The sequence below is a fragment of the Bos indicus x Bos taurus genome, chromosome 1 (assembly GCF_003369695.1).
Source record: "Bos indicus x Bos taurus breed Angus x Brahman F1 hybrid chromosome 1, Bos_hybrid_MaternalHap_v2.0, whole genome shotgun sequence".
NCBI classification, from domain to species: Eukaryota; Metazoa; Chordata; class Mammalia; order Artiodactyla; family Bovidae; genus Bos; species Bos indicus x Bos taurus.
In genome coordinates this window covers 77,122,663-77,136,704 of record NC_040076.1, presented here as the reverse complement: position 1 = coordinate 77,136,704, position 14,042 = coordinate 77,122,663, and positions in this window count along the sequence as shown.

Below are 14,042 nucleotides of genomic sequence, written 5' to 3'. Positions count from 1 at the left end.
TTTTAATTTCATGGCTGCAATCACCGTCTGCAGTGATCTTGGAGCCCAAAAAATTAAAGTCCGACACTGTTTCCACTGTTTCCCCATCTATTTGCCATGAAGTGATGGGACCAGATGCCATGATCTTCGTTTTCTGAATGTTGCGCTTTAAGCCAACTTTTCACTCTCCTCTTTCACTTTCATCAAGAGGCTTTTTAGTTCCTCTTCACTTTCTGCCATAAGGGTGTTGAATCTGCATATCAGAGGTTATTGATATTTCTCCCAGCAATCCTGATTCCAGCTTGTGCTTCTTCCAGCCCAGTGTTTCTCATGATGTACTCTGCATATAAGTTAAATAAGCAGGGTGACATTATACAGCCTTGATGTACTCCTTTTCCTATTTGGAACCAGTCTGTTGTTCCACGTCCAGTTCTAACTGTTGCTTCCTGACCCGCATACAAATTTCTCAAAAGGCAGGTAGGTGATCTGGTATTCCCATCTCTTTCAGAATTTTCCACAGTGTATTGTGATCCACACAGTCAAAGGCTTTGGCATAGTCAATAAAGCAGAAATAGATGTTTTTCTGTAACTCTCTTGCTTTTTCCATGATCCAGCGGATGTTGGCAATTTGATCTCTGGTTCCTCTGCCTTTTCTAAAAACCCACTTGAACATCTGGAAGTTCATGGTTCATGTGTTGCTGAAGCCTGGATTGAAGAATTTGGAGCATTACTTTACTAGTGTGTGAGATGAGTGCAATTGTGCGGCAGTTTGAGCATTCTTTGGTATTGCCTTTCTTTGGGATTGGAATGAAAACGGACCTTTTCCAGTCCTGTGGCCACTGCTGAGTTTTCCAAATTTGCTGGCATATTGAGTGCAGCACTTTCACAGCATCATCTTTCAGGATTTGAAAGAGCTCAACTGGAATTTCATCACCTCCACTAGCTTTGTTTGTAGTGATGCTTTCTAAGACCCACTTGACTTCATATTCCAGGATGTCTGGCTCTAGGTGAGTGATCACACCATCGTTATTATCTTGGTTGTGGAGATCTTTTTTGTACAGTTCTGTGTATTCTTGCCACCTCTTCTTAATATCTTTAGTTTCTGTTAGGTCCATACCATTTCTGTCCTTTATAGAGCCCATCTTTGCATGAAATGTTCCCTTGGTATCTCTAATTTTCTTGAAGAGGTCTCTAGTCTTTCCCATTCTATTGTTTTCCTCTATAACTTTGCACTGATCGCTGAGGAAGGCTTTCTTATCTCTCCTTGCTATTCTTTGGAACTCTGCATTCAGATGCTTATATCTTTCCTTTTCTCCTTTGCTTTTCGCTTCTCTTCTTTTCACAGCTATTTGTAAGGCCTCCCCAGACAGCCATTTTGCTTTTTTGCATTTCTTTTCCATGGAGATGGTCTTGATCCCTGTCTCCTGTACAATGTCACGAACCTCAGTCCATAGTTCATTAGGCACTCTATCTATTAGATCTAATCCCTTAAATCTATTTCTCACTTCCACTGTATAATCATAAGGGATTTGATTTAGGTCATACCTGAATGGTCTAGTGGTTTTCCCTACTTTCTTCAATTTAAGTCTGAATTTGGCAATAAGGAGTTCATGATCTGAGCCACAGTCAGCTCCTGGTCTTGTTTTTGCTGACTATATAGAGCTTCTCCATCTTTGGCTGCAAAGAATATAATCAATCTGATTTCGGTGTTGACCATCTGGTGATGTCCATGTGTAGAGTCTTCTCTTGTGTTGTTGGAAGAGGGTGTTTGCTATGACCAGTGCATTTTCTTGCAAAACTCTATTAGCCTTTGCCCTGCTTCATTCCGTATTCCAAGGCCAAATTTGCCTGTTACTCCAGGTGTTTCTTGATTTCCTACTTTTGCATTCCAGTCCCCTATAATGAAAAGGACATCTTTTTTGGGTGTTAGTTCTAAAAGGTCTTGTAGGTCTTCACTGAACCGTTCAACTTCAACTTCTTCAGCATTACTGGTTGGGGCACAGACTTGGATTACTGTGATATTGAATGGTTCGCCTTGGAAACGAACAGAGATCATTCTGTCGTTTTTGAGATTGCATCCAAGTACTGCATTTCAGACTCTTTTGTTGACCATGATGGCTACTCCATTTCTTCTGTGGGATTCCTGCCCGCAGTAGCAGATATAATGGTCGTCTGAGTTAAATTCACCCTTTCCAGTCCATTTTAGTTCGCTGATTCCTAGAATGTCAACGTTCACTCTTGCCATCTCTTGTTTGACCACTTCCAATTTGCCTTGATTCATGGACCTGACATTCCAGGTTCCTATGCAATATTGCTCTTTACAGCATCGGACCTTGCTTCTATTTACCAGTCACATCCACAGCTGGGTATTCTTTTTGCTTTGGCCCCATCCCTTCATTCTTTCTGGAGTTATTTCTCCACTGATCTCCAGTAGCATATTGGGCACCTACCGACCTGGGGAGTTCCTCTTTCAGTGTCCTATCATTTTGCATTTTCATACTGTTCATGGGGTTCTCAAAGCAAGAATACTGAAGTGGTTTGCCATTCCCTTCTCCAGCGGACCACAATCTGTCAGACCTCTCCACAATGACCCGCCTGTCTTGGGTGGCCTCTCGGGCATGGCTTAGTTTCATTGAGTTAGACAAGGCTGTGGTCTTAGTGTGATTAGACTGACTAGTTTCTGTGATTATGGTTTCAGTGTGTCTGCCCTCTGATGCCCTCTTGCAGCACCTACCGTCTTACTTGGGTTCCTCTTACCTTGTACGTGGGGTATCTCGTCATGGCTGTTCCAGCAAAGTACAGCCGCTGCTCCTTACCTTGGACAAGGGGTATCTCCTCACCGCCACCCCTCCTGACCTTGAATATGGAATAGCTCCTCTAGGGCCTCCTGTGCCCGCGCAGCCACCGCTCCTTGGAGGTAGGGTTCCTCCTCCCGGCTGCCACCCCTGGCCTCAGACACAGGGTAGCTTCTCCTGGCTGCTGCCCTTGGCCTCAGATGCAGGGTAGCTCCTCCCAGCCACCGCCCCTCACCCCTTATTTTAACCAGTCTAAAAACCGGGAGGTGGCTCATGTGGTAAAGAGTCTGCCTGCAATGCAGGAGACCTGGATTCAATCCCTGAGTCAGGAAGATCCATTGGAGAAGGGAATGTCAACCCGCTGCAGCATTCTTGCCTAGAGAATTCCACGGACAGAGAAGCCTGGTGGGCTATAGTCCATGAGGTTACAGAGTCTGACACAACTGAGTGATTCACACTACTCTACTACACTTATATACCTGCTTTGGCACATAAGACACTCACAGATGTAATATGTTATTTGATTGAGGTCAGAATGAGTTTGCTTTGGAACAGGGACTAGACTTCAGATATTCCTATTGTCTAATTTAGTGACTTTTCCATGGTGCTCAGCAAGGACTTCCACAGGACTGCAGGCTTGGATGCAGATGGCCCTGACTATATGTGGGAACAGCATTGCAGTTGGTGGGCTCTGGTCTGGGCATGTTCCCCTTTAAATTGTTAAATATCACCTTTTAGTTATATACATCAATTCCACCAATAAAATATCTCCTATTAAAATGGTTTAATGGTTTTATTTTAAATAAGATTGTCTATTTTTTGACTAATATTAGATGTCATGAAAAAAGTTTAACATCTTAGGTTTATAAACAACTTTACAGAATAACATATATAATATACAATATTTATATATATTGTTTCTGTGGTGGCTCAGGTGGTAAAGAATCCACCTGCAAAGTGGGAGACCTGTGCTCAATCCCTGGGTTGGGAAGATCCCTTGGAGGAGGGCATGGCAACCCACTCCAGTATTCTTGCCTGGAGAATCCCCATGGACAGAAGAGCCTGGCGGGCTACAGTCCATGGGGTTGCAAAGATGTCTGAGCTACTAAGCACAATGTTTTTCTATTTATAGATGTAATCACATTATGAATAGATGCATTCCTATAGGTAAGGCTGTTTCAGCTTAAATTAGGGGTACTGAAAGACTCCAATTCTTATTTCTTGAAATTTAAATGTTAGATCCCCTAAAATGAAAGGGTTAAGATAATGGCTGCCAGAAAAAGAAATAGCAGTGAAAGTGGTTAATCCTTAATATACTATTAAGGCACTTTGGACTCCGTTGTCATTTATTTCTTGCTTTGAGCAGTTCTAACCATTTATATGGATTGGTATTCATGACTTTATTCTCTTTTAGAGGTCTTCTGAAATGCATAGAAAAAATTTAAGCCTTTTTAAAAAGAAGTTTTAGGTTCATAGCAAAATTGAGAGCAAAGTACAGAGATCCCCTTGGACTCCACAGATTGATGATTTATCAATCTCCCTCACCAGAGTGCTACACCTGTTACAACTGAGGAAACGACGTTGGTACATCATTATCACCTAAAGTCTGTAGTTTACATTAGAGTTCACTTTTGTGTAGTAGTCTATGATGATGTGCCCACAATTATGATATAATAATATGTAGTTTCACTGCCCTAAAAGTCCTCTGTGTTTCACCTATTCATCTCTCCCTCCCCAAAACTCAAAATAGCAACTTTTACTGTCCAGCAACTTTTTAAAAATTGTCTCCATAATTTTGCCTTTTTAAAAATGACATGTAGCTAGAATCATACAGTATATAGCCTTTTCCTGGTGGACTTCTTTCACTTAGTAATATACATACATTTAAATTTCCTCCATGTCTTTATGACTTAATAGCTCATTTCATTTTAGCACTGAATAATATTATATAGTCTGGACATACTAGTTTATTTGTTCACTTCCTATTGAAAGACATCTTGGTTGCTTCCAAATGTTGACAAATATGTATGAAGCTGCTAAGGACACCTGAGTGCAAGTTTTCACACGGACATAAGTTTTCAACTCCTTTGGGAAAATACCAAAGAGTGTGATTGCTGAATTGAATGATAAGAATATGCCTAATTTTATGAGAAACTGTCCAATTGTATTCCTAAGTGCTGTCCCTTCTATCAGCAATGAATGACAGTTCCTGTTGTTCCAATCGTCACCAACATTTGGTGTTATTAGTGTCCTGGATTTTGGCCATTCTAAAAGGTATATAGTGGTATCTCAGTGTTTTAATTCATACTTCCTTAATGACCTAAGTGGAGCATCTTTTCATACATTTATTTTTCATTTCTCTGTTGTGAGATGTCTATTAAGGTGTTTGGCTAATTTTCTCATCAGTCTGTTTGTTCTTTTAACTTTGAACTCTTAAGAATTCTGAAACTACTTTTTCAAAAAGAATAAACTGTGTTTAGTGTAATTATTGAAGGGCTTGTTATACCCTTTCATAAGTTTCAAGTGCAGTTGGAATATTAGTTATTTTTTCCATATTTGATACACTGTCCCTTTTTAGCATTCCAGAAATTACTTTATCCTAACTTATCAATTTAATGATCAAAAATTCAATGATTACAGTTTTTAAAAAGGAAAAATGGTGGAATTGTCTGACATGATGCTGTCTAATATGGTATCTAATAGACACATAAAACTACTGAATACTTAAAATGTGGCTATCCAAAACTGAGAAGTGCTATAAATGCAGATGGCATATTAGGTTTCAGAGACTTAGAATAAATAGTAAAGAATATAAAATAGTTCACTGATCATTTTGATATAGATATGTGTTAAAAGATGCTACAGGTTATAAAGTGTACCACTAAAATTAATTTTACCTCTCTTTATTTTGTATGTGCCTACTAGAAAACTTAAATTTATGTAATTATCCAGTTTTCTTGGGCTTCCCAGGTGGTACAGTGGTAAAGAATGTTTGCCAGTTCAGGAGATGCAAGAGACAAGGGTTTGATCCCTGGGTTGGGAAGATTCCTTGGAGTAAGAAATGGCAACCCACTTCAGTATTCTTGCCTAGAAAATTTCACGGACAGAGGAGCCTGGCAGTCCATGGGGTCATAGAGTTGGACACAATTGAGTGACTGAGCATGCACACACCAGTTTTCTTACTGTATCACTCAAAACTGTTGCATCATCTTTCAAGAACATAGAATAATATGAGACATTTATCTTTGTAATCTTCTTTTAGTTTTTTTAATAAGAATTCAAAACTTAAAAAATTTTTCTCCCCATAATGTCAAAGAGCTTAAAATTGAAAGTACGATGTTTCAAAATTATTTAATCAGAAGATGACTAGAAAGAGACAATGCCACTTTGGACTCTAATGATGATAGTGAAATGAATTGTCTAAGTTAAATCTCAGACTGAGTCTTTGTGTAATGAGATCATAGATAAAGTTTCTCATACAAAAGACACAATGGTTGAGCAATATGGTTCTAAGGATGGAAAAAATATATAGTACTCTTAGTTAATTGTTAAACAGGTGAATTTCATTATGTAAATTTGGGGAACAAGACCCTAACCATTCTATTTTCCTATAAGGACATGTGACAGTATTTAGCTCTAATGATTATGTAACCAAAATTTACCCAATTTGCATCACAAGTGAACAAATACTAAAGGTAGATATGTATCAAAGGTAAATTGGAAGACTCTAGATACTGTAGAAATTTAGCTCGTTGGACTGATCATTCTAATTGGTATTTATGAATATGAAAATAAAAATATTTTGGAGCAAAGAATTGGGAATCCTCTCTTCAACAAAATAATAAGCCATCAAATGTTATAATTTTTTTTAAGTATTGTAAATGATGATGTAAAAACAAGATGAACAATCTCTGATAAGTAATGATAGGATGCATCAAAATGTGGAGTTTTCCAAGTGTATCAGTGGTAAAGAATTCTCCTGTTAATACAGGAGAGGTATGTTTAATCCCTAGGTCAGAAAGATCCTCCTGGAGGAGGAAATGGCTACCCATTCCCGTATTCTTTCCTGGAGAACCCCATGGACAGGGAAGCCTGGAGGGCTACGGTCGATAGTTTCACAGAGTCAGACACAACTGAGCATGCACACATCAGAGATGTATTTGAAATCAGTCCCAGGTGAATGATAGTTCATGAGAGTTAATTGCATTCAGAGGATATTTCTCATTTTGTGTATCAGTTCAGTTCAGTTCAGTCGCTCAGTCGTGTCCGACTCTTTGCAACCCCATGAATTGCAGCATGCCAGGCCTCCCTGTCCATCATCAACTCCTGGAGTTCACTCAAACTCACGTCCATCGAGTCGGTGATGCCATCCAGCCATCTCATCCTCTGTCGTCCCCTTCTCCTCCTGCCCCCAAACCCTTCCAGCATCAGAGTCTTTTCCAATGAGTCAGCTCTTCACATGAGGTGGCCAAAGTATTGGAGTTTCAGCTTTAGCATCATTCCTTCCAAAGAACACCCAGGACTGATCTGGCTGGTTGTATCTCCTTGCAGTCCAAGGGACTCTCAAGAGTCTTCTCCAACATCGCAGTTCAAAAGCATCAATTCTTCGGTGCTCAGCTTTCTTCATAGTCCAACTCCCACATCCATACATGACTACTGGAAAAACCATAGCCTTGACTAGTGTATATATGACCTAAAAAATCATAAAAACAAAGAACAAAATTTTAGATTTACTATATTTGAATTCTTATTAGAATTTCTGATGATATTTTCCCTTCTGTACTCTTCTGTATTATATAAAATTAATAAAATATTTTAAAAAGAAACGATGCAGGTAACAACGGATATTGACTTTTCCCCTGTTACACTATTATTAGAATAACTTAACAACACAGAACACCAAAGACTTACTGTTGATCAAACATGCTTGAATTATCTAAAATTTGCATAGAACTTCTGAGTTCCAGGGACTTTATTTCTGTGTTTTAGTATACCATTGAAAGTTTCTAGAAAGTAACCCAGGGATTCTAGTGGATATGCAAGACACTGCTGGCAACAGAATAAAAGTACGAAATGAAGAGTTGTACATGTGTGGCAGGATATACACTGGAGCCTTCCTGACTCAGGAATCTTGAGACAGACACCCACAGACTAGCAGGAGACAGTATTCAGTCTCCTTTCAACAATTCTCTTTTCACATTCCACAGTTCTCTTACTAGGTAAATTGAATGCACGATACTTTCAGCCCTGAGTATACATTTCCTAACAGCTTCTTTGTAACTAGGAAGGCCTTAGTGTTTATTATTAGTTTATTATTTTTCTGAACTCAACACTTTTTTTTTTCCAGTGCTTCAGGCTCATTCCAAAAAATGATTATGCAGATGGGTGCATTTTCAGGAAAATACAAAGAAGCAGAGTGAAAAGACCACTGGACTGAAATCTGATGACTGTGGGCCCAGTACTTAATTTTCTGCACCTCAGTATCAGCATCTTAAAATGAGGAGTGTGAGCCTCTAACTTGTTTGTGTTTTAGTAACTTCCTTTAGGAGAGAGCTGAAAGATGGCATAAAACAGCTCTGTTAATACTGATATGATTGCTTCCCTGGTGGCTTGGCAGTAAAGAATCTTCCTGCCAATGCAGGAGATACAATTTCAATCCCTGAATTAGAAAGATCCCTTGGAGAAGGCAATGGCTACCCACTCTAGTATTCTTGCCTGGGAAATCCCATGGGCAGAGGAGCCTGATGAGCTACAGTCCATGGGGTTGCAAAAAAGTCAGACATACTGACTGAACAATACAGATGTGAGGTTTTAGCTTTAAGACAAATTACAATCTGAAAGCTCAAAAAATTATATATATATATATATATATATAATTTTTTTTTCAGATAAAAGTAGTTAATTAAAGTTGTGCTTTTAGGGTCATTATTGGGTGTGTGCTTAAAATTTATGAGATTTGTAACTCCTCACACTAATCCTGAATCAATGTGCCAAGTGGGTGGCAAGTACTGGCAGGTAAATTTCTCTTTTGTAATTCTGATCAAAATTCTAAGTCTAAGACCTTGGAGGTACAGCATTTAGTAATTTAAGTAAAAGTTAGAATGCCATTGCTGTTTTTAATCAGTCGCTAAATTGTATCTCTGACTTTTTACTACCCCATGGACTGCAGGCTACAGGCTCCTCTGTCTATGGGTTTTTTTTCCAGGCAAGAATACTGCAGTGGGTTGCCATTTCCTTTTCCATAAGATCTTCCTGGACCAGGGATCAAACCCATGTTTCTTGCGCCTCCTGCATTGCAGGCAGATTCTTTACCACTGAGCCACTTGGGAAGCCCAAGTGTTAGATACAGAGTCAAATTTAGATGGGAAGAAATTTCTAGCAAAAAAGAACTTGACTTAGAGAACAACATATAGTAAATGAAGAATTTTATGGCACTTTAATTCATCTGACATTTGTTCCATAATTTGGGGAGCACCACGATTTTATCTGTAAAAGAAGTTATGATGATTTTGAATAATGGTTTTATATTCCTAAACTCTAGGCACTATCTTCCACAAGTTGGTCATTCTGCCCTACCATTTTTTAGCTCAGGTTGCATTAGTTGTATCCAATTTTTCATCAACCTACCAATACCTTCCTAATACTACTCTGCTCCATTAATGAGTAAAAAATAGAAGAAGCACTTGTAAGCCCTCACAATATCTAGGGTGCAGAAACACTGAAATTTAAATTGAGAGTAAAGGCAGAAAGAACACGAAGATCAACCCATTGTCAGATTCTGGGCATTGAAATGAAAAGAAATTCTGCTGTGTCATTCCACAGGGCCTCCTGCCAAATGCATTTTAGATATGTTCAGCATGTTTGCTCTCAAGAGTTCTAGAATTACAGTGGCATCAAACTGTATTATATTTGGTATATTCTAACAAATCTTGGTACTCATAAATATCCAACAGGTTATAAAAGAATGTTTTAGGAAATTCGCTTTTGTGAATCTCACTCAGGCAGGAGAGGCCAAGCCTTAGGAAAAATATTTCTAATGCATAGTGTTCAAAATGATTATTGGGCCACTAGGAGCTGTGTGGGTGTATGGAGGTGTGTGCACATTTTTTTTTTTTCTTTTACTACTTTTAAGATATGGGCATTTCATTGTCATTTTCACTGGCCTTTTACTTCTTTTTTTTTTTTTTTTAACATTCCCATTTCCCTGCCTGTTCCCTTCTCTTTTTTTCTACTGGAGATCCCCACATCATATTCCATTCTCCACTCAAACTTGATGTCCTAGATAAGTGGTAATTTCCTCTATGATGGAAAGGGCACCAGGGTGGTTTGCATATAGTCAGGAATTCTAAGTCATTCTTTGAAGGTGGTGGCCTGCTACTTCATTCTTATTGACCCCCACCCTTAGACTCCTGATACCTTCAAGAGTCACATACAGGACAAGAAGTCACATCTAATGGTAGTCTCACCCAGGCTCAGCAGAAGGCATCATACTATCCCATGGCTGGCTGGCATTCAATCAGGATCTGGCAATCAATGGGTGTTCTGTCTTCTCAGATACTGCCCTTCTTCTTCCCTCTTATAATATCCTATTCATGAGAACAGAACGTAGCTTGGCTGCCTCTCCGCTCCATCTTTCATCTCCTCAGTCTCATTACTTCTTGTCCTGGAGTACAATACCACAGTCTTTCCTCATCATCACAGCCTCTGTAACTCTTTGACCTCTCTTGATGAGGGAAGCAGGAGTGGTGAATATCTGCCTCTCTCCCATGATTGTAATGCATCCTTTCCTTCCCTGAGGAAAAAAGTTCCCCTGTCTCTTGGCTGAAAGATTATTTTCTTATGAACCCCACTCCAATTATTTCCGTGGTGCTCTTGTGTAATACCAGGCTCTCCTCTTCATGTTGAATGGGTCAGTGGATTCACAGTGAGAAAACAGAAGTGGTAAATTTTGTTAAGGTGTGAGAATCTGATGAACCCGGCTGAGCTCAGCAAAAGTCTGCGCAGAGGTGGCACGTAGGCTTGGTGCTATGAAGGTTTCCTTTGTGCTTCCCATTTACAGGGCTGCTCAGCTTCCCTTCGTACTTTCTTGTCTGTGCTAGACACTGTGGGGAATTCATGGTTGAGAAAGACACAGCACTATGTTCTTAGAAGTGGAGACCAAAAGGGACTAAGAATGATCAAGCTAAGTTTCTCATTTTACGGAGCAGGAAACTGAAGTCCAGGCAGGAAATAGGACTATCCAGGATCTCACAGCAGGGCTGCATCCAACTAGCCAATAGCAAGGAAGAGCCAGTAGGTCCCAACCTTCCTGTCCCACTTTCAGTGGCACGCAGCCCAACGTCTGTCTACTTTGAAGAGGTCTCTTTTCCAGACCACAGCAAAGCCCTTATTCTTTTTTTTAAATTTTATTGGGGTATAATTTGCTTTACAGGCTTCCCTTGTGGTTCAGCTGGTAAAGAATCCACCTGCACTGTGGGAGACCTGAGTTTGATCCCTGGACTGGGAAGATCCCCTGGAGAAGGGAAAGGCTACCCACTGAAGTATTCTGGCCTGGAGAAGTCCATGGACTGTATAGTCCATGGGGATGCAAAGAGTCAGACATGACTAACCAACTTTCACTTTCATAGTTGCCTTACAATGTTGTGTTAGTTTCTGCTGTAGAGCAAAGTGAATCAGCTACATGTACATATGTATCCCCGCTTTCTTGGATTTCCTCCCCATCTAGGTCACCACAGAGCATCAGGTAGAGTCCCCTGTTCTATACAGTAGGTTCTCATTAGCCATCCACTTTATGCATTGTAATGTATGTATGTCAATCCAAATCACCCAATTCATTCCACCCTCGCTTTCCCCATTTGGTGTCCATACATTTCTTCTCTATGTCTGTGTCTCTATTTCTGCTTTGAAAATAGGTTCATCCGTACAATTTTTCTAGATTTCATTATTTCATTACTTTCTGAATGAAATGTGGCAATTAATATTTTGGGTGCTACTGGAAAGTAAATCTTTCTCTAGTGTTCTACTTGCTTTACTATTTCCCCACCCCTAGAAGGCAATGACACCCCACTCCAGTACTCTTGCCTGGAAAATCCCATGGATGGAGGAGCCTGGTAGGCTGCAGTCCATGGGGTCACTAAGAGTCGGACACGACTGAGCGACTTCACTTTCACTTTTCACTTTCATGCACTGGAGAAGGAAATGGTAACCCACTCCAGTGTTCTTGCCTGGAGAATCCCAGGGACGGCGGAGCCTGGTGGGCTGCTGTCTATGGGGTCACACAGAGTCAGACACGACTGAAGCGACTTAGCAGCAGCAGCAGCAGCAGTATGCTTTTGTTTGGCCATAAACTCTCCTGGCCTAAATCACTGTCTGAAATTTGTAGAAAAGGGGTATTAGAACCAGTTATGACTTTTGTGTTCTCAGTGCTATGAAAATCAGGTCTTGCTTCTGCCACTTGGTTGGATTGTTTGGTTTATTATTTTTTTTAACTTGTTTTTAAACACAAAACCACATTGTGGTTCTTGGATTAAGAATGAATATCTCTCCTCACACAGATTGTCTTTTCTAAGGAAAATAAAATGTAGTTTGTTCCATTCCCTATCAAAAATTCCTTTGCAGAAGCCTAGGTTCTCCTTGACTCAAAAAAGACAATAATTGCTTTGAGCCTAGCACCTCCTAGAGCTACGAGTACAAGTTTCCTTCCCAGCTGGACAATCTCCTGACTCCCGAAAATGCCTGGGCCTGTTGATTTTGAATAGCGTCTCCCACACTATCGGGAATTTAGTGTTCTGCATTGAAGAGTGTGTGTGGGAAATATGTGCTGAATGGATTGATGAAAGAGAATCAAGCTCTACAGTGAAAGTGAAATTACTCAGTCGTGTCCAACTTTTTTCGACCCCATGGACCATACAATACAGTCCATGGAATTCTCCAGGCCACAAGACTAGAGTGGGTAGCCATTCCCCTCTCCAGGAGATCTTCCCAACCCAGGGATCAAACCCAGGCCTCCTGCATTGCAGATGGATTCTTTACTAGATGAGCCACCAGGGAAGACCAAGAATACTGGAGTGGGTCACCTATCCCTTCTCCAGCGGATCTCTGACCCCAGTATTCTCATCTTGACTTTACCATTCATCAGCTGGTGACCTTGGAAAACTATTTAATTTTTCTGCTTGGTTTGCCTCATGCTAAAACGGGGGAGTTGTGGCCCTTCATTACCCTGTTGTGACACTGAGATGACTTAATGCCTGCCAAGTATTTTTTAAAAGCCTTCGTGTGGTGAATGATTTCTAACTATACATTTTATTTTATATTTTCTTTGAGAAAACATCTATAGCTCATTCATAGGTGAGACGTGAGCACCTACTAGGTTAAAGCTCCTAGTTTGAATTTCTAAGTTTGGCAGAAGGACTTTCTCTGCCTTCACATTCATGTGGAAATATCCTCCACATTTCACGTTCAGAGGCCTCAGGAAAGCCCAGTCTGGGTTGATAAAGAGATAACAGAGATAGAAATGGAAGAAGATATACTACAGCGAGTGGGGGCCACACAGACAGGAGAGCCCAAAACCTGAGTTCCGATCATTCCTCTGCTGTGAACTCACAGGAATCCTTGGACTAGACATGGCAGTCTCAGTCACTCCCATCTCTAGAAGGTCAAAAGCTCTAAGTTCTCTTCTATCATTAGTATTCTAGACACCTAGAGATATCCATGAGGTAGCCCACTGTTTGCGAAAGACAAGGAAGACTTGGCTACATCCTGATGTTAACTAAAATTAACAGGACATAAAAATTAATGCTGTTTAGGGAAAGTCCGTAGGAGGTGCTAATGGGAATTACTGGGTTAAAAGCAAAGATTTGTGCAACAGCTATAGGTATTTTCCATGACAATAACCCCTTACACCACACCTTTCACCGCTGAGACACTCTATTCTAATTTCTCAGGAAATAGAGAACACAAGGTCAACACAAGGGGAAAATGTGGCTATAGAAGTGTTCTAGATTATTCATCTACACAGAGAAATACTACCAAGAGAAACAAAGCTAAAGAAAATCTGATAAAAGGCCTTATGATTTAGACTGATTGCATAAGTAAATATTAAATCTTTCCATTTTTCATACATACTAATACACAAAGTTCTCTAAGAAATTTCCTATAAATGATCTTTTGAGTTCCATAATCCTGTGAAATAGGCAGAGTGAGTATTATCAGCTATAGTCTACAGCTGAGAAAGCTGAGCCTCTGAGAAGTTATGCACATGCCCAAGTT